Here is a 21,472-nt window from a genome sequence, read left to right as displayed (position 1 = left end):
CAAGGTCCATGGTTCATGGGGGGGACTATAAGAATGAAACGTAATAATAATACCAACAATGACTCTATAGGGAACCGCTGCACACAGCAACTGTTTATTATTATAAGAAAGGATCAGTCGCTATCAAATGTTCAAATTTGTGTGAATTCCTACGGAACCAAACTGCTGAGATCTTCGATCCCTAGACTTACCCACTACTTAAACTAACTTATGCTAAGAACAACACGCACACCCATGACCGAGGGAGGACTCGAACCTCCTGCGGAAGAGGGCACGCAGTCCGTGACATGGCGCCTCAAACCGCGCAGCAGTCGCTATCCCACTGGTTTCTTATTACTTTCATATCCAGATTTCAGCTATATATAGCCGCGCGGGATTAGCCGAGCGGTCTAGGGCGTTTGCAGTCATGGACTGTGCGGCTGGTCCCGGTGGAGGTTCGAGTCATCCCTCGGGTATGGGTGTGTGTGTTGTCCTTAGGATAATTTAGGTTAAGTAGTGTGTAAGCTAAGGGACTGATGACCTTGGCAGTTAAGTCCCGTAAGATTTCACACACATTTGAACATTTTCAGCTATATATAGCCAACTTCAGTGCTAAAATACAAGGATATTACAGAATCAGAACTGATTTACACAAAACAAGAAGTAAAACACCATGTTATACAATAGAAATAATCAGCTTTTAGTCAACATACCGTTTAACTGAGTTACAATCCAAGAAACTCCCAGCGTACACGCCACCATATGATTCTATTGATGTGCAGACAGAAAGAAACTGAGGTTGTTGTTTTACAAGTACAGCAGCCTCAATTTGTGTCACATAGTGTAACTAACGCTCTATATATGCCGAAAATTAACTATTACCTCAGGTCTTTTCCGATATAGTAGCTTAAAACCCAATTTTACTACATATAACCAGAAAGTATTTTTGTACATCACCTTTAAAATACACAAGAATCTGGATATGAAAGAGTAATAAAACACCAGTGGGGCAGTGACTGCTGCGCCGCGTGGGCGCCCCGTGTGAGGCGCCATTTTACGGACTCCACGAAGCCTACCGCCGGTGGTTCTAGTCCTCCCTCGGACTTGGGCGTGTGTGTTGTTCTTAGCAATCTTTTTGTTCATATGGTAGTGACGAAGCGATCCAACGAATGTTGTGCAGAAGGTCAGTAATTGGTTCACACCACTGTCCCCTACAGAATTGTGACACCACATTGGAAATAAAACTTTAAATTTTTTTTTGAAGATCGCCTTGATAAAATATAGTTAAATATCAACTAGAACGTTGCGTAGTCGCTATTATCGTAGTGGTTACGTGATCTACTAAATGTGTACTGTAATGGAAATATAAATGTTCATACAAATTTACTAAAGAGCCAAAACAGTGGTACACTCGCCTGATGTAGTGTAGGGCCCCCGCGAACACGCGTAAGTGCCACACCACGAAGAGGCGTGGACTCGACTAATATCAGAAGCAGTGCTGAAGGCAATTGTCACCATGAATCCTGCAGGGATGTCCATAAATCCGTAAGAGAAAAGGGGCTGGAGACCTCTTCTGAACAGAACGTTGCAAGACATCACAGATCAATAATGTTCATTCCTGGAGAGTTAGGTGATCAGCGGAAGTGTTTAAACTGACAAAAGTGTTCCTGGGGCCACACAGCAGCAATTCTGGACGTTTGGGATGTCGCATTGTCCTGCTAGAATTGCCTAAGTCCGTCGGTATGCACAACGAACATGAATGGATGCAGGTGATCAGACAGGATGCTTACGTACGTGTCACCCGTCAGAGTGGTATCTAGACGTGTCAGGGGTCCCATATAACTCCATCTGCACACGCCCCACACCATTACAGAGCCTCCACCAGCTTGAACTGTCCCCTGCTGACATGCTGGGTTCATGGACTCATGAAGATGTCCCCATACCCGTACACGTCTAGCCGCTCGATACAATTTGAAACGAGACTCGTCTGACCAGGTAACATGTTTCCAGTCATCAACAGTCCAATGTCGGTGTTGACGGGGCCAGGCGAGACGTAAAGTTTGTCTCGAGCTGTCATCAAGCTACACGAGTGCGCTTTCGGCTCCGGAAGCCCATATCGACTATTTTTAATTAACCGATTAGCGCGCTGATACTTGTTGATTGAAAACTGCAGCAGTTTGCGGAAGGGTTGTGCTTGTGTCATGTTGAAGGGTTGCCTTCAGTCGTCGTTCGTCCCGTTCTTGCAGGATCGTTTTCTGCTTGCAGCAACGTCGGAGATTTGATGTTCTGCCGGGTTCCTGATATTCACGGTATAGTAATGAAATGGTCGTACTGGAAAATTCGCACTTCATAGCTGCCTCGTAGGTGCTGTGTTCCATTGCTCGTGCGCCGACTATAACACCACGTTAAAACTCACTTATATCTTGATAAGCTGCCATTTTAGCAGCAGTAACCGATTTAACAACTATGTCAGACTTTTGTTGTCTTATATAGCTGTTGCCGACCGCAGCATCGTATTCTGTCTGATTACATATCTCTGTATTTGAATATGCATGCCCATACCAGTCTCTTTGACGCTGCAGTGTAGTTTTTTTTTTTTTTTTTTGAAAATCTGTTAACATCACAGTAAAGTACTGAAGCTCATCATGACAAAGCTATTTTAAGTAGGCACAATTAATAAAAACATACTAACGCCCTATAGTGACGTAAACGTCTTATGTAACGTATGGTGTAGCTCTAATTGTGAGGCGCTACGTGCAGAGAACAGTACGACATGTTCGCATGTACTTAGGCCCTAAGGCCTCTAGTTGAATACTTTGTACTTGTTTGGTGGTGAAACTGATGTAGCCGGGACAGTACCAAAAAAATTGAACACACACACTACGAGAGGAAGAGTGACTATTCGCGCGTTCGTACTGCACATTGTTCTGCAGTTGCTATAGAATCCAAAGTTGTGTATAGTGAGAGGTTATTTCTAGGCCCTAGACTGCTCTATGCACTTCGCATACAGAGCTGCGGTAGCAATTACGAGGCGTGTTGTTTTAAGTAAGTACGGTTTTGAAATTAAAAAGAAGACGTGCTAAGATATCTCAATAGTTTTATTTTTACATGAAAGCCTGTACCTTAATCTAAGCACTGACTCCATTACAGTCTGATTCTTCCTTATTTACGTTGTTTACTGAGTGTTTAAGATGCCTCCGATAATCGTGAGTCCCGCCGACTGTGAAGTACGGGCTGTTATAAGATTTCCTAGTGCTAAAGGCCTAAAAGCGATCGATATTCGTCGTGAGATCTGTGCAGTTTACGGAGAAAACATTATGAGTGATGGAATGTTAAGAAAGTGGGTGAGAGCATTTAAAGATGGTCGCATAGTTGTGCATGATGAAGAATGGAGGGGGCGCCCTTCGGTCCTTAATGAAAGTTTGGTGCAGGAATTGGACAATAAGGTGAGAGAAAACAGACGCTTTACGATTTCGTCCTTGCGGGATGACTTTCCTAATGTTTCTAGTAGTGTTTTGTACGGCCTTGTGACCGAGCGCTTGAATTACCGAAAACTGTGTCCACGTTGGGTACCGAAAATGTTGACGGATGTGCACAAAACCAAACGTTTAGACAGTACATTGACTTTCCTTGAGCGGTACCGCAACGACGGTGATGACTTTTAAGCCAAATTGTTACGGGCGATGAAACATGGGTGGCCTACGTCGCACCAGAATCAAAGCAACAGTCTATGGAAGTTGAGCAAGGGGATCTTTTTGCTGCAAGACAATGCCCGTCCGCATGTGGCGAATCAGACCAAAGACCTCATCACATATTTTCGATGGGAAACTCTAGATCATCCTCCGTACAGCCCCGATCTTGCGCCCAGTGACTACCATCTGTTCCTGCACTTGAAGAAATGCTTGGGCGGTCAGCGTCTTCAAGTCAAAACAGTGGTGCTGCAGTGGTTAACAAGTCAGGTGGCAGACTTCTATGAAAAGGGTATTCAAAATCTGGTACAACGTTATGACAAGTGCCTCAATATTGACGGAAATTACGTAGAAAAGTAGATTAAGGTACAGGCTTTCACGTAAAAATAAAATTATTGAGATATCTTAGCACGTCTTTTTTTTAATTTTAAAACGGAACTTACTTTAAAAAAACACGCCTCGTATAAACGCCTGCCGTTATAGTGAACAGTCTTATGTCTGTTGATAGCGGCCAAACGTGGAAATGACAGCACATTGTTTTCGTCTAGTGAATAAGAATGTTTATTCATCGACAAGTTTGATATAAGGCAGCTACACTTAGCGGGAACTAAATACTGACAGTGTGAAACGTAATATACACTGATGAGCCAAAACATAATGACTACCTGCTTAATAGCTTGTTTGTCTGTCTCTGGATCGAAATACATCACTGATTTTGTGTATTAGCTATCGGTCAGTTTGTCGGTATATGTGTGGAGGTATGTGGCATTAGAAATCTATTTGCGTAAATAACGAGTCGTTGATTTGCGTACGTGGTGACGGCGCCCGATAGTGACCCAGATGGGTTCCACAGAATTTATATGAAGAGATTTTCGTCGCCGGAACATCAACGTGAGTTCATTATAATGCTCCTCAAGCAACTATAGCAGTTCTGGCTTCGTGTTACAGACAATTAAACTGCTGAAAGATGACGTCGCCGTCGGGAAAGACATCAAGCATGAAGGGATGCATGTTATCCGTACAGTCAGCGAGTATTCGAATACTACCACAGCTCCCATTCAAGAGCAGGAAAGAAACTCGCATAGTATGACATTGCTCCCACCAGCCTGCGTCCGTTGCTCTCTGTACCTATCGAGCCACCGTTCACCTCGACGGCGGCGTTTCCGGAGACAACCGTCGACCGAGTGTATAATAAATGTGATTAAGCCGAAGAGCCGACACGTTTCCATTTACCGATGGTCGAATCCCGATGGTCTCGTGCCCACTGCAGTCGTAATTGACGGTGTCGTATTGCCAACATGTGAACACGTGACGGTGGTTGCTCCGGCGCTCCATGCTCAACAACGTACGATGAACGGATAGCTCCGATGCTCAGAAAACTCTTGTGCCTGCACCAGTGTTGTGCTCTTTTGACAGAGATGCCACAGATCACCATCCATTCTATCCAACAAAGCAGACAAGCCTATGAACACCGCGTTCTGTGAAGCGCCGTGGACGTCCAACCATTTAGCGCCTGGTTGTAGTTTCACTACCATTCTACCTCTATCAGTAGATGCTCACGACTGTAGCACGTGAACATTCGACCAGCTTCACCGTTTTCGAGACACCCCTTCACAGGATTAGCTTAAAAATAATCTGCCCTTCTTCGGAGTCGCTTATCTCAGTGGATTTCCCCATTTGCAGCCCATTTGCAGCCTATTTGCTCCGCTTACATAGTTTTGTTACCGTGTCACGTGCCCTCAACGCCACCAGGCGGCATCCAACGTCGCAGTGAACAGTGGTCATAACGTTCTGGCTGATCAATGTAGAGCTATTGATATTGTCTAGCTCTTTTGCGTACACCGATGCTGTTTTTTTACCTTTTTTTCTTTATTAAAACAGCCATATATGTACATAAACACAAAAACAAAATACTGAAGTCCTGGAACTGATTCAACACGAACTGTATCCTACAATAGACTGAATAATACATTTCAATATAGTGCCATTTGTAAGCTTACAAAATGGAACATAAATAGTAAACTGACAATAGCCTCTTCAGTCCAGACAGAGATATAGAACCGAAACCCAAACGAATATCTAATTGTCTTAACTGGAATGACAGTTCTGTCATTTGATTCATAACCGTCCAAAACTCAAAGTCATTTGGAGCACACAAACGGATAACAAGAGATGCACAGGAACATAGATTAATGAAAACGTCGTAATGAATTTAATAACACCATTGAGAAGTCGGGAGTAGTCCTAGGAACTGGTATAACCCCTTATTCGTTGTGTATTTTGTTCGCTACATAGTGTTGCATGACATTTGTGTCCTTACCGGCATCGAGAATTACCCTACGCCTTGTTTTTCAAAAATTATGTCCAACATGTTAGCAAACATCTTCCTGAAATTTGGGTAACGTTTCATCTTCCAGCGTGCCGTTCTCATGTAAGCCTCGAAACTAATGAGATTATCTTCACTATTGTGGACGATGATATATGTCACAAACTGTCCTAACATCCACATCACGGTGTTGTTCTTGGTGGCGGGAAAATGTTTCGCGTCCGGCCAGAGCAGGATGTCGGTGCAGTGGCTGGCTGGGCTGCTGCGGGTAATCAGGCCGAGCCTCTGCTGCACCCATTTCCAGTTAATGAGATGACCGCCACAAGTGAAGCGATGGCGTAAGGTGTCGACTAGGCCACAGCGGACGCATTTATCACTGTCACATAAGCCGATTCTATGCAACCTTTCATTAGTGGGTATAGCATCGTTTACCACTTTATACCATGTGGACGTCACTTCAGCAGTGTGGACGGTTAAACTTATGTTGTCCCAAACTGCCTTCCAATGAACACTCGGGTATTTAAGTTCAATGGGATTCCGGACTATTGGAGATGCCCATATTTTTAATAACAGGCGCGTCGTCGGTAAATCCCGCGTGAAATAATGGCCATCAATATAGCTTACTTCAAGAAAAAACTGCTTGACATGCCGTAATTTGTAATGTATTTTACCTACATCAATGCGTGGATGCATATCGGTGGGTTGTAAGGTTCGGAAGACCCAACTGGTTACGCTGAGAGGTTCCTTGTCCAACAAATGGGTGATTCGTTTAGTATATAACGCAGTACACTTTCGGTTAATGTCAGGCATGTTTAGTCCGCCGGCCTGTCTGGAAGACGTCAGCGTGGTTTATTTCACTTTGAACAGATGCCCTTGACAGATAAATCTATTAGAGAGCTTCATCACGTGTTTGTCCTGCATCTTGGGGACTGGAAATAGTTGGGCCCTATACTACGCTTTACTTAATATATAACTGCTGAGGAGTCGTATGCGTTGGAGAATGTTAACGGACCGCCAATTGTTTTCAGACATGGCACCTTGCATTTTATTGGTGACCTGCTTCCAATTTTTTGCATTCATTTCGGGTTAGGAGCGTCAAAGTAGACTTCTGACCCTTAAAGTTGATGAACATGAAGGGGGCTTGCAGCTAAAGTCAATTTGACAAAGTACACTACAGGCCATTAAAATTGCTACACCACGAAGACGACGTGCTACAGACCGAAATTTAACCGACAGGAAGAAGATGCTGTGACATGCAAATGATTAGCTTTTCAGACCATCCACACAAGGTTGGCAGCGGTGGCGACACCTACAACGCGCTGACACGAGGAAAGTTTCCAACCGATTTCTCATACACATACAGCAGTTGATCGGCGTTGCCAGGTGAAACGTTGTTGTGATACCTCGTGTAAGGAGGAGAAATGCGTACCATCACGTTTTCGACTTTGATAAAGGTCGGATTGTAGCCTTTCGCGATTGCGGTTTATCGTATGGCGACATTGCTGTTCGCCTTGGTCGAGATCCAATGACTGTTAGCAGAATATGGAATCGGTGAGTTTAGAAGGGTAATACGAAACGCGCTACTGGATCCCAACGGCCTCGTATCACCAGCAGTCGAGATGACAGACATCTTATCCGCATGGCTGTAACGGATCGTGCAGCCACGTCCCGATCCCTGAGTCAACAGATGGGGACGTTTGCAAGACAACAACCTTCTGCACGAACAGTTCTACGACGTTTGCAGCAGCATGGACTATCAGCTCGCAGACTATGGCTGCGGTTACCCTTGACGCTGCATCACAGACAGGAGCCCCTGCGATGGTATACTCAACGACGAACCTGGGTGCACGAATGGCAAAACGTCATTTTTTCGGATGAATCCAGGTTCTGTTGACACCACCATGATGATCGCATCAGTGTTTGTCGACATCGCCGTGAACGCACATTGGAAGCATGTATTCGTCATTGCCATACTGGCGTATCACCCCGCGTGATGGTATGGAGTGCCACTGGTTACACGTCTCGGTCACCTCTTGTTCGCATTGACAGCACTTTAAACAGTGGACGTTACATTTGATATGTGTTACGACCCGTGGCTCTACCCTTCATTCGATCCCTACGAAACCCTACATATGAGCAGGATAATGCACGACCGCATGTTGCACGTCCTGCACGGGCTTTTCGCTTTCCTGGACACAGAAAATGTTCGACTGTTGCGCTGGCCAGCACATTCTCCAGATCTCTCACCAACTGAAAACGTCTAGTCAATGGTGGCCGAGAAACTGGCTCGTCACAATGCACCAGTCACTATTCTTGATGAACTGTGGTAATGTGTTGAAGGTGCATGGACAGCTGTACCTGTACACGCCATCCAAGCTCTGTTTCACTCATTGCCCATGCGTATCATGGACGTTATTACGGCCAGAGGTTGTTGTTCTGGGTCTGAGTTCTTAGGATCTATGCACCGAAATTCCGTGAAAATGCAATCACATGTCAGTTCCAGTATAATATATTTGTCCAATGTGAGAGGCACCCACATGACTTGTTCATAGGCCGCAGCTCGTGGTCGTGCGGTAGCGTTCTCGGTTCCCACGCCCGGGTTCCCGGGTTCGATTCCCGGCGAGGTCGGGGATTTTCTCTGCCTCGTGATGCCTGGATGTTGTGTGATGTCCTTAGGTTAGTTAGGTTTAAGTAGTTCTAAGTTCTAGGGGACTGATGCCCGTAGATGTTAAGTCCCATAGTGCTCAGAGCCATTTGAACCATTTGAACCTTGCTCATACTGTGGCATCAAGCAGTCAGGCCTACAAGATGAGTGGCTGCAAAGCGAGTGGATTCATTCTTATTTATCGAGTAACATGAGCTCTAGCACTCACAATTAAGTTACAAATTATTCTTCTGTATGAATATTACGCAACGGAAACGGATAACGCACGTCTGACTATTAGTAATTTACACAACTCTGACTGTTCAATACGCACTGGCAATACCACATTTTCTTTCTTACCCAACGGCTTTGATCAACACGTGGCCATCGAACTGAATATGAATGGCGCACACATAAATTCTGAATATCATGACAACATACAATTTGAAGGAAAAGGCCACCAATCTTTTGCTTTTCACTATCTTTTTTATTCCGATAAATGCTATAACCTGAACACACCATTACATATTCTACAACAGTTGCACATGAGAAACTACGCCCCGTGGGCATGGCTTTACATTGGTGATTCGCTATCTTATGGTCTCGTAATTATCTAACACTATAGTGCACTTTCTGGATAGGATGGTGGATCTTTTGCTATATCTCACACTTCGACTCTCACACCCATCATCACGTAAATTTCCTCCAGACCGAGCGGTACAAGAGGAACATGCATAATCCACTACCTCTGAAACTATCTTGCTACTCTCCCATGCAATCCATACATACTCAAATTACATGATATACACCACACTGCAACATGGAATACAACACAAGGAATAGTCACAACATTATAATCACATCACTTTCAGCTTTCCCACTTCAATTAGTATTCATCCCAGTTTCACACGACACTGTCCCACTTCGTAACTTTTCTTTCCTACTATGAACTCTGGAGGACATAGGCACGTCTTCCTGTGCAATGCAAGCCAAGTGGCGTTGCTGGATAGACGGCTGACTCACCTTGCTTCACTCTCAAGCGTCACACGGAAACAGAACACGCAAAGTAATATTAAGAACATATTCATCACACACGCGAGTCCTCAATTGATACCATGGACGAGTACTTCTCTTTAACCTTTGTCTCATACACAGATTGAGACTCACACAGTACTCACCACGTGGAAGTACTCGTCTCTAATTTCACGTCCTGCACACGCCATTTTTTTAAATATTTCAAACGTATAGTACACACGCTAGTAATTCAGCTTAACTTAAGCACTCGGAAGTATTTTAACTTAATGCTACACGTGGTTTCCTTGTGACCGTTGGTCACTTCCGAAGGTTACTACGATCCCCTTAATATTACCTGCCTGACATTTAGTTCTCCCCACAAAAGTTCCTGATATAGAAAAATTATTACTCCAAACTACTCTTAAGTATTCCACATGCATACCATTCTATCCACTCTTTTGTCTTTACGGATCACACCTAAGACAGGTCTTACCAACACAAGATCCAGCGCCAGAGTGCTGAAAACATGGCCGTTCTTCAGTTCATGTCGTACCTCTGTCGAGGTGGGGGAAGAGCATGGTACCTCTTGGTGAGCCACATTTCAGGCGCTCAGAGCTCAGGTAAATTTCATCTCTTTGTTTCCACCAAAGGTGACCAAAGGACCGTCTCAAAGATGATCATATATTGAACGTTCACTATCTGCGGTTAGCAGACGACCATACATTCATTCATTCATTACGCAGATCTCACCAAAATGGATGTAGGAATTTATTTTGTGGGAGTGCACATGTGATCAGTTAAATAAATAAATTGTCCTTGTTTCCTACACTGGTATCGGGCTTCGGTGTATTAAGTGAAATTGCGTTATTATTACAAAAAAAATATGATGTTCTGACAAGAATAACGAAGAATATTGTACTTATTTTCAATGTCGGGCGGTACTGTACCCTTTCAAAAGAATACCCGTTTATCATCTGCATTTCTTCTTGGTGTAGCAATTTCAATGGCCAGTAGTGTGGGTAGGATTAACACTCCTTACATTCTGTATGTAAGGAAAGATTCAAGGCGTGTTTACCAATGAGAGATCACATGTTTCTGGGGAGTTCATGTTACACCTCCCGTACAAATGAGAAATGTCTACCATTACGATATCGTAGTACTTATTACGTATTTTATTGTTCGTATTTTATATGGTATGAAAAGTTGGAGTTATTATTATTCTGCCTGCTTCACAACTGGAAAATTATTTAGGCCATTGACTCTGTAATGGCACTTCACGCGTTTAGTTTGCCCGACAGGCTGATTTTATGGTAAAAGACACCACCAGCGCACAATCTTCCAGATATAGAGCTAAGTAATTTGTTTTATTTTTGTGAATATGGTTGCTGAGGAGATCCTCGCGATTTCCGGTAGACGGAGATCAAACAAAAGTTACTGAAATAACGTTGTATGAATATGGTTCAATATTAGAAAAACTGACTACTATTACTGCTTCAAAAGAAGAACCGCTAATCAAGAGAAATCTCCAACATTTACATTTATTTTTATTATTTGTCCAAATTAGCAAACATTAAAATATTTATTACGACTACGGGTGGTTATCATTTAGAACAATGGCGCTGACCTCTGCACCAATGTTGCCCTATAAAATTTCCATAGCCGGCCGGAGTAGCTGAGCGGTTCTAGGCGCTACAGTTTGGACATATTGCCGGCCGCGGTGGTCTCGCGGTTCTAGGCGCGCAGTCCGGAACCGTGCGACTGCTGCGATCGCAGGTTCGAATCCTGCCTCGGGCATGGATGTGTGTGATGTCCTAAGGTTAGTTAGGTTTAAGTAGTTCTAAGTTCTAGGGGACTGATGACCTCAGCAGTTTAAGTCCCATAGTGCTCAGAGCCATTTCTGAAAATTTCTATAAATTATTTAAGTCACTCACTTCATGAGTATAGGATCTGTTACAGTAAAACATTAGCGACGCTTTTAAGTAATATTTGATTATATTTAGACTAAATATTACATGAAACTTACACGGTTTCGTGCCTCGTCACAAAATGGCTTCTTACACAACCGAGAAACAAAAGGGAAGTGTGTTTGATCCTTTATCAAAAGGAACAGAGATTACAATAACAATCACACATCTTATCAGTCGATTACATAGTTTTTTCGATTTTTCTGCGACAATATTTATTTCGTTATGACGCCAGTTTTGTTATATTTGCGAAATTCTTCAATATTATTTTTTCACGTTATGTGGCGTACCCCCAAAACGTGTAGAAATTCAGTTTTGGTAGGATCATGAGCTATCAAGATTACGGTTCATCCTTCCGCAATTGTTGTTCGCTTTGGTTGAAATACCACAACTGTTCTGCTGTTATGTAAGCCACTGGATCCCAACCTTCCTTGGACCATTACCCCTGAGGCAATCAGACATTAGGCAGTACCCCCCCTCCCCCCCAACCCCAACCCCTGGCCCCACCATTCTGCCGTATGTATCCAACCCACTCTCCTCCACTGTCACCACTTTTAACGCCTAACTGAAACTGCAGACTGAAAGACTTTTCATGTTATATTTTTATTTATAAAATGGTGAAAGATGAATGACGTTTAGTGCATGCGTGCTTCCACGTGTTGTCAATAATTGGTTCAAATGGCTCTGAGCACTATGGGACTCTAACATCTATGGTCATCAGTCCCCCAGAACTTAGAACTACTTAAACCTAACTAACCTAAGGACAACACACAACACCCAGCCATCACGAGGCAGAGAAAATCACTGACCTCGCCAGGAATCGAAGCGGGAAGCGAGAACGCTACCGCACGACCACGAGATGCGAGCTGTCAATAATTCATTTGTTTCGAAGCAATTAATGAAGCAATTTCTGGACTACTGTAGATATTATCTATAGCTCGGAGAAACATTTTCTTCATGTTCTAGCATTTGTTACGTCGAGAAGACATTTTCTCGAGGTACTTCGCAATTTTTGCTTGTTTGTCTCCTTTTCATCATCAGCGATATACGCGACAAAGCATATGTGTGTAGTGGGTGGAGTATGTGTTGAACCTGTAACCTCCACCTTATTAACGCTACTTATTGAGACAAGGTAATAATATTGTTGATAATTTAGATAATCAGTATTACTGTCTTACAAAATTGTGATAATAGTAATGATCTTCTGGAAATAATTTAGCTTCGTGACTGAAATAGAATCTAATCGTTTAGTATTTACCCCTCAGGAAATATCTTGTTATCCCTCAGGAGGTAATTACTCCCAAGTTGGGAACTACTGATGTAATACCGAACGAGGTGGCGCAGTGGTTAGCATATTGGACTCACATTCGGTTCAAACCTGTTTCCGGCCATCCTTATTTAGGCTATCGTGATTTCCCTAAATCGTTTCGGACAAATGCCGGGATGGTTCCTTAGTTAGGTTTAAGTAGTTCTAAGTTCTAGGGAACTGATGACCTCAGATGTTAAGTCCCATAGTGCTCAGAGCCATTTGAATTTTTTTTTTTAAAAAGGGCGGGAGAGACTGCGCATTGATACATTTTGTAATGGTAGCAGGAATTGTCTGCACCAGAAAGCATTGTTGGCGGGAGAGACCGCACTTTAGTGTTCGTAGGAAGTCAGTAATAACCGAGATGTGAAGCGAGTCGGTAGCAGGTCTGAAGTGAGAGGTTGAGAGGAGCGATGTGCCTGCCACCTACTAGCTATTATTTACAAGAGATTATAAACAGATGTACAGAGACATCAGCTAACTATTATCATAAGAGGAGCTAATATTATTGAATTAATTTTTTGAGAAACTCAAAACTACTGAAGGTATGTTTGCGCAACGGTAGTTGTAAGATTATTGTAAAAAGTAAGTCCCATTTGAACGTTTGTAAAATCATTTCATTCAGAATATAGTTATTAAATGAAACAACAAGTTCATTGTTACCAGTCACCGTTTTATTTATTTCCACGACGCGTTTCGAAGGTTTAAATCTCCATCTTCGGCTGGATTTACATTAGTAAGTATTACATTTGTGTGTGTGTTGTGTTACGATTTTTGGAGGAACTTGTGACACTGCCTAGTGGAGAAACAAGACACTATTTCAGAATATGGTTTAGAATTACTTTTGAAAAAAAAATTAAACTGATATCTAATGGTAAACATTAAATAAGTAAACTACAGTACCTTCAGTAGTCACAGGTTCCTTTTGCTGTCGTAACACATCCCATGTATACTGCCACATTTGTAAACAAATATGACGTCAGAAGTCAGCTGGGTGTAAGGATCGTATAGCAGAAGAGAAGACATAATCGCAAAGTCCAAAGAGTATACATCGTAACAACATTATTACAGAATAATTGATTTAAGCATTTGGCGGTGTTTATTTTGAGGTGTCATATGTATGTGTGTGTACTTCAGTTGGTATATAAATCCAATTCTGACAAGTTAAAACCGCTAAACATTCATACTCGTTTATACAATCAGGTGAAATGTTAAAATGGCTTAAACTTCATACTTGTTGATAACAATTTACACTTTGTGATTATGTCTTCTCTTATGCTATACGATCCTTACATCCAGCTGACTTCTGACGCCATATTTGTTTACAAATGTGGCAGTATACATGTGATGTGTTACGACAGCAAAAGGAACCTGTGACCACTGAAGGTACTGTAGTTTACTTATTTAATGTTTACCATTAGATATCAGTTTAATTTTTTGTCAAAAGTAATTCTAAACCATATTCTGAAATAGTGTCTTGTTTCTCCACTAGGCAGTGTCACAAGTTCCTCCAAAAATCGTAACACAACACACACACACAAATGTAATACATACTAATGTAAATCCACCCGATGATGGAGGTTTAAACCTTCGGAACGAGTCGTGGAAATAAATAAAACGGTGAGTGATAATAGTGAACTTGTTGTTTCATTGAATGTCAGTAACAGTCACGGTAAAGCCTAACCTAAAAACGTTCGCATTTAAAGAATATCGTTAATTTTTGCCAGCAATATTGCATTACTGGTTATAATCTATCTCAAAAACCATGTACGTAAAACTTCGTAAAATTTTATTGTTGCCGAGAAAAAAGTTTAACTATGAATTATGTAACTTCAGTCAAATTAATTAAAGAATAACGTCAGCTTTGCTATTAAAGAATAACGTCATCTTTGGTGATAAGTACAGCCACTTATAATGACAGCCAACCAGCAGCTAACAGAGTATAATAAAACAGAGTAAATATATTCATGTAGCAGTTCGATGTAGCATCAGATGGCGATCCAGTAACAGTAAAAAAAGGTAAGGATCAGTTTTGGGTTATTGCAGGTAACGACTGAGGGCCACGACGACGACACATTCTATGTTTCGTCGAAAAAAGCAGAAAATAACTTTTAATAAGCAGCATTTTAATTTGTATGCGAAGATTGAGAAACAGAATTAATTTCAAAGGGAAGATATCATTTGTTATTATTAAGCAAGAGGTAGAAATCCAAAGTGAAGTTTTCATAGGTTATGGTAGAAGGGTAGGTTGCGTAACAACAAAAAGAGATATAGAGGAGACGGAAGGTTTCACTAGGAGTAGCCCCAGGTAGTCCCAGTTCTGTGTGCAATATCACGATGGACGTATCCGTATGTGGAGGCTTCAAGGATAACAGATGTTACCAGATTATGTTCGTCGTCGATACATAAGCTCAGCGACTGACACGGTTGTATGTGATATATAGCAGCATCACTTCTGGTTCGCATAGTCGGTCATTTTGACAGCAGCCGTTAAATTTCTAAGTACTGCATAATCTCAAATCACCTACAAATTAATCATGTTGGAGCAGTCACACACCCCAGTTCAGGATTTTAGTGGGCTTGGAGTCTGAGCGGGAGAGGTGGTGGCGATACTGGGCTCGGATCGCTGCGGCAATGCGTTGGGAGCCAAGCGCCACGCCTTCTGAAATACTGGCACTCTTTGCATGCTCTGCTTTCTTATTGTGACATATAGTACGAACTGGACTTTATTCTCTGCCGAAGCTTTATAAGTGCACCCGGAAATTGGAGCAGCTATTTATTCTTCCCGCAATACGGTACACGCACAGCAAGTAAAATTTCGTTGTTTTCAATCTTTCATGGTGTTGCAATTTCTGTGGTCAGCAGTTCAAATGACTGCTTCTACAGACGACGCCTTCTAAAGTTTCGTGAAAACACATCAGAATTAATTATCTAGATCAGGGATTCCTAACAAAATTTTCTTGAGGACCCCCTCATCGAGCATGATTGGCACCTTGTCATATCACAGTATGAAGTACCTAATTAAGCCAAATTAAGAGTCTTTTTATACGATACGTTTTCTATTTTCGGTACTTAGAAAAACCATTGACATATTGCCGGCCGATGTGGCCGAGCGGTTCTAGGCGCTACAGTCTGGAACCGCGCTACCGCTACGATCGCAAGTTCGAATCCTGCCTCGGGCATGGGTGTGTGTGATGTCCTTAGGTTAGATAGGTTTAAGTAGTTCGACGTTCTAGGGGACTGATGACCTCGGAAGTTAAGTCCCATAGTGCTCAGAGCCATTTGAATCATTGACATATTCGTTATTGAAAAAATATTGTGCGGCCAAAACAAAAAAATCTGTTATCAATACGAAATATATTTAATATATTTTGTATTCTAATACCATGTTGCGGACCCCTCTGGCATAGCTCGCGGACCTCTGGGGGTCTGCGGACCACCTGTTGGGAAGCACTGATATAGATGTTTCAAGATGAACTGAATATAACGGAAAAGAGACCTATCCAGGTATTGTATTCACCCTCAATAGCCTGCCGTTTACGGGATTCGGGGAGATGCGCCGGCCCTGAACCGAATCTGCACTACGAATTAGCCACAAGGGCAGCCGTGCAGGCAGCCTGCATGTGGATTTTAGGCGGTGTCCCACATACGACTAGGTGAATGCCAACCTGCTACGATTAGCAAACATTTAGAAAAATGTTCGCACACTTTCACATACATAGTTTGACACATGAATTCCGCCCTTAGGGGGGAAGAGGGGATGGGGCGACGGGAAGGGGCATCCGGTTGCCTTCTACCATTAATTTCGGTAAATCTGCAAATGCAGAAGCCGACCCCGTGAAGATAGGAGATAAAAGGCCAGGGTAAGACACTGTAAAGGAGACTTTTACGTAAGTTTGGTTGGCAGTCGGGGTAATGGACGGTTGTCTCGTCGACTGCTGGGGTTTATCAGAGGGAGTTTTCTAGACCTAATTAAATATCAGAAAGGCACGGAAATTATCAGATACGGCAGGGACTAAGAGAAACCATACAAAATGGTTTTAAATGAAAAAGAATTATGATGTGAGAATTATGTAATCTACGATAAATGAATATAAATATGTACTTTGAAGTATTTCACAATTTAGATTTCTTTGTATTACTTTTAGAGAAAAATGACACTACGTATGATATTGCTATTCAGCATGTTTTCTAAGGCAACTGACACAACTTCCTGTTCTTTTGCTGTTTCTTCTTTTTTCCGTCTTTTTAAGGTTCCGTACCTCAATCGGTAGAGAAAGACCCCTTATAGAATCACTTTCAGGTCCGTCTGTCTGTCTGTGTGTGTCTGTCCGACTGCTATAAACCCATTTTCTCCGGAACCGATCGACGTATCACGTTCAAATTTATTTCACGTTCTATACTCTACTGTCCCTTGGCGGTATTAAAGCTTAAGCTTGCAAGTCAGTGCAGTCAAAGGATATGGCGATTTATGTCCCATATTTTGACACTCGCAAACTCACTCATCAGAACTTACAGGGTAATTCCCGTTGATCTAGGACCATGAAATTTTACAGAACGCGAGGTTTCACACAAAACTAAAGGAAAAATCCTAAAATTGTTAATTTGCAATTATATCACTTGAAAATATTCCTTCTTTGTCATTTGTTATCAGACTTTAAACTTAAAATGAAAACATTACCGAAAGTCTTGTAATTCGCGGGACTGATATCTTGCCATTATCAGTATCATTAATAAGCAAAAGACGTAGCGATCATCGACTCCCGGACGTATGTACTGTCTACATACATAATTAAGTTTATGTGGAACCCTCGGAGCGTGAATCTGCTTCCATACGGCCAATTTCTTTAATTTTTGTTTTGTTTTTAGGGGTTTTGTATAATGTAATAATAAATAATGAGTTTGTTAAACGCCTATATAATTCCATGATTACATATCAGAACGCTTAACAACCCATAAAAGGGAACACCTGCAGCCGTCCCTTCGGTGTTCTGTATTTCATACCTACCAGTGTCAGTGATTAAGTATACCATCTTTAGGCCTTAACTGATGCTGAGGGGGTTAAGATGAATCGTGTACAGGATCCCGTCAGTGGTCAAAGTCTGTGAACTGGTTTCCGTAGACTGTAAGAACGATGCTGTGTCTACAACCAACAACGACCAACTGTTGGCAGTTGGTGATAGAACATCGTTGTTACAGTCTATGGAAACCAGTTCATAGATGTTGGCCGCTGATGCTATCGTGTATACGATTCGAGTTAACCCATTCAGCGTCAGTTAAGGCCTGAAGATGGTTTACTGAATCACTGAAAGTGGTAGCTATGAAATAAATAACATAGGAGGAACGGCTGCCCCTGTTTTGTTACGTGATTGATCGACCGAACTCCCGCAAACCTTGTCAGAAGGTTGGGCATACAAAAACCATTCTGCCACATACCTCAATTCTATCACTGTTGCCGGCCGCGGTGGTCTAGCGGTTCTAGGCGCGCAGTCAGGAACTGCGCGACTGCTGCGGTCGCAGGTTCGAATCCTGCCTCGGGCATGGCTGTGTGTGATGTCCTTAGGTTAGTTAGGTTTAAGTAGTGCTAAGTTCTAGGGGACTGATGACCAGAGTAGTTAAGTCCCATAGTGCTCAGAGCCATTTGAACCATTTGAACCTATCACTGTCGGTACCCTTCTTTTATAATCTCGAGCAATGGGCAAAAAGGCCCCCTGTCCCCAAAATTCATAACAACAGTGAGTAGAGGTACATTTTTTCACTAATTTAGTCACGGAACAGAGTAAATAGTAGTATCAAATGTTGATAACATTTCAATTAATTTTATATTTATTAAATCCCACTCGAAGACTTAATTTCAATGAAGCACAGAAACGTAACAATTACTGCATAATCGCCTGTCTGTTAAAATACTGGTCAGAATGCAGCAATATTATTTTTAATAAAACATTTTCTGAGAGAAAATCGTACCGCCCCTCAGACGATATGCATCATGTGGTATTCTGTAAGTAACCGTGACCTAATACAACCGAAAGGATTACCCATTCCCTGTTTCATTTTACAAATAATAACATTTAACTGCATACAGATTTTAACCATTGAGGGCGTAACATGCAGCCACAAAAACCATTAAAGGTGCTGCACAGCTAACTTCATGCGGGTCATAGGTAATTAATTATTACGTTTGTGTATTTAAAATAAGAGAGTCTAAAGTTGTGAAATACATGTGAATTCCCAATGCAGTGATTATTTATTTATATTTCTAGTGGGAAATAGAAGTTGTTTAAAAATGCCAATTGGAAGTACGTGACCTTTGTAAATGTTTGCGTAATAATTACTTATGGGACGATCGCTTAGATACATAAAAAAATTACATTACCAGCTTCGGCAGGCGGCTGCCAGCGTCAGCGTGCTTAGCGCACTATAAAAGCTTTCTAGAGATGAATAAATAATTATAGTAAGGTACCTTTGATACCATCAAGTCATTTAACATTTCAATTAATGTACATCACATCGCCCTTTAATAAAAAACCGAAACAAGAAAATCATTCTACATTATTATATAGGGATATGAAAGAGGGGTAAAGGGAAATGGGGGAGGTCTAAGAGGTGGAGGGGGAGAAATCGTAGGTGAAGCGAGAGACTAATAGTGTAGTCTGCATCTACTTATGTATTCCGTGTTAAAGTCAAGTAAAACCGATATGTTAAAAAACATTGCCAGGAGCGCAAATTTTTAAAATTACAAAACTTTAAAAAAATAAAAATTTTGTGAAAGAATACAAATTTTAGAAAGTAGCGTGAAAAATGAGAAACATATACACAAGCCAGCCGCTAACGTATCTTAAAATCATACAAAGAGTATGAATATTTTTACGCCTAATGTAAATATTTAAAAGTAAATTTTCGAAAAATGTGTTGTGCTTAAGAAAGCGCACATATTAAACCATTTACATGTGTATTGCATTATTAGTAAATTTGATAAAATCATGTGTCATTAATGCAAGAAATAAACACGTAAAGACATTTATGATCATACAGAAAGAGCATTACTTCGAGAAAGGATACATCACACAAGACGAGAAATGGATTCTGTTGACTGTGAGTTACTGAATCTTCATTTATTATTAGCTTATAAGATACAGATAGACCTGTGGAATAAAATTGATTATCTTACGTTTAAAACTATGGAAGCCACGATAGAAATGACTACTAGTAGACATAAGAAAAAGTTCGGAAAGTTACAAACTAATGTAACAACTACAAGTAATACGATGATGACTGATACTGTTGTAAACAAGTCAAAGAAAGTGTTATCTCAAGACGAGATTTCCGTCCTTGCAAAAGGAGGAAATTACGCCATAACACCTGTGAAAGTACCACTTGAAGATATTATCGCGAATATAGAAGCAGGTACACGGAATATCCCTAAGGCAACCGCGAATGCTATTCGAATTGAAACCACTAGAGTTTTAAGCCACAGCAGACCTCTAGAAAGTAATTTAACAAAAGGAGAGAGGAAGGCTCTTATGGATTTGAATGCAGATGAAGAAATAGTGGTTCTTTCTGCAGATAAAGGGAACGCTACTGTTGTTGTGAATACAGAAGATTACCGAAGAAAAATTTTGAACCTTTTAACGTCAGGACAGTATAAAAAACTTACGAGAGATCCTACAGCCAGTGTACTCAGGAAAACTAATAATTTGATTAAGTCATCTACCTCTATCCAAAAAGAAGATAAAAGAACTTTGTTGAAAAGTGAAGCTATGTGTCCCCGATTGTATGGTGTACCTAAAATTCACAAAATAGATTTTCCTTTAAGACCCATAGTCAGTGCCATCAATTCTCTCACTTATGAAATAGCAAGATATTTAACAACTTGTTTACAACCATTTATTGGTAAAACGGACTCATATATAAAAGACTCGCATCATTTTATTGAAAAACTAGAGGGACTAACTCTGGCCCCTGAAGATATTCTTGTAAGTTTTGACATTGTGTCCTTATTCACAATGATTCCTGTTAACGAAGTTATGATTTTCATAGCGATTATTTTTCCAGAAGATTTGACTATTCTTTTTAGACATTGTCTCACATCAAGTCAGTTCCAGTGGGATAATGAATTTTATGAACGACTTGATGGAGTAGCAATGGGTACTCCATTAAGCCCTGCGATTGCCAATCTTTACATGGAGAGATTTGAACAATCAGCTCTAGACAAAGCTAATAACAAACTATCTCGTTGGTATCGATATGTAGATGATACATTTGTGGTTTGGCCCCATGGCAGAAAGGCCTTGGACGATTTCTTTGATTATTTAAATAAAATTCTCCCAAAAATACAGTTTACCATGGAAATAGAAAAGGATAACAGAATATCTTTCTTGGATGTCTTAGTTATGAGACGGTCTGATAGAAGCTTGGAATATAAAGTTTTTCGGAAGGCAACACATACGGACAGATATTTACATAAAAATTGTAATCATCATCCACAACAAAAAAGGGGTGTCATAAAAAGTCTTGTCGATCGAGCGTAACGGATATGTACACCTGAAC

Source organism: Schistocerca gregaria, chromosome 2 (genome assembly GCF_023897955.1).
Source record: "Schistocerca gregaria isolate iqSchGreg1 chromosome 2, iqSchGreg1.2, whole genome shotgun sequence".
Taxonomy (NCBI): domain Eukaryota; kingdom Metazoa; phylum Arthropoda; class Insecta; order Orthoptera; family Acrididae; genus Schistocerca; species Schistocerca gregaria.
Note: the sequence above shows the minus strand (reverse complement) of the source record.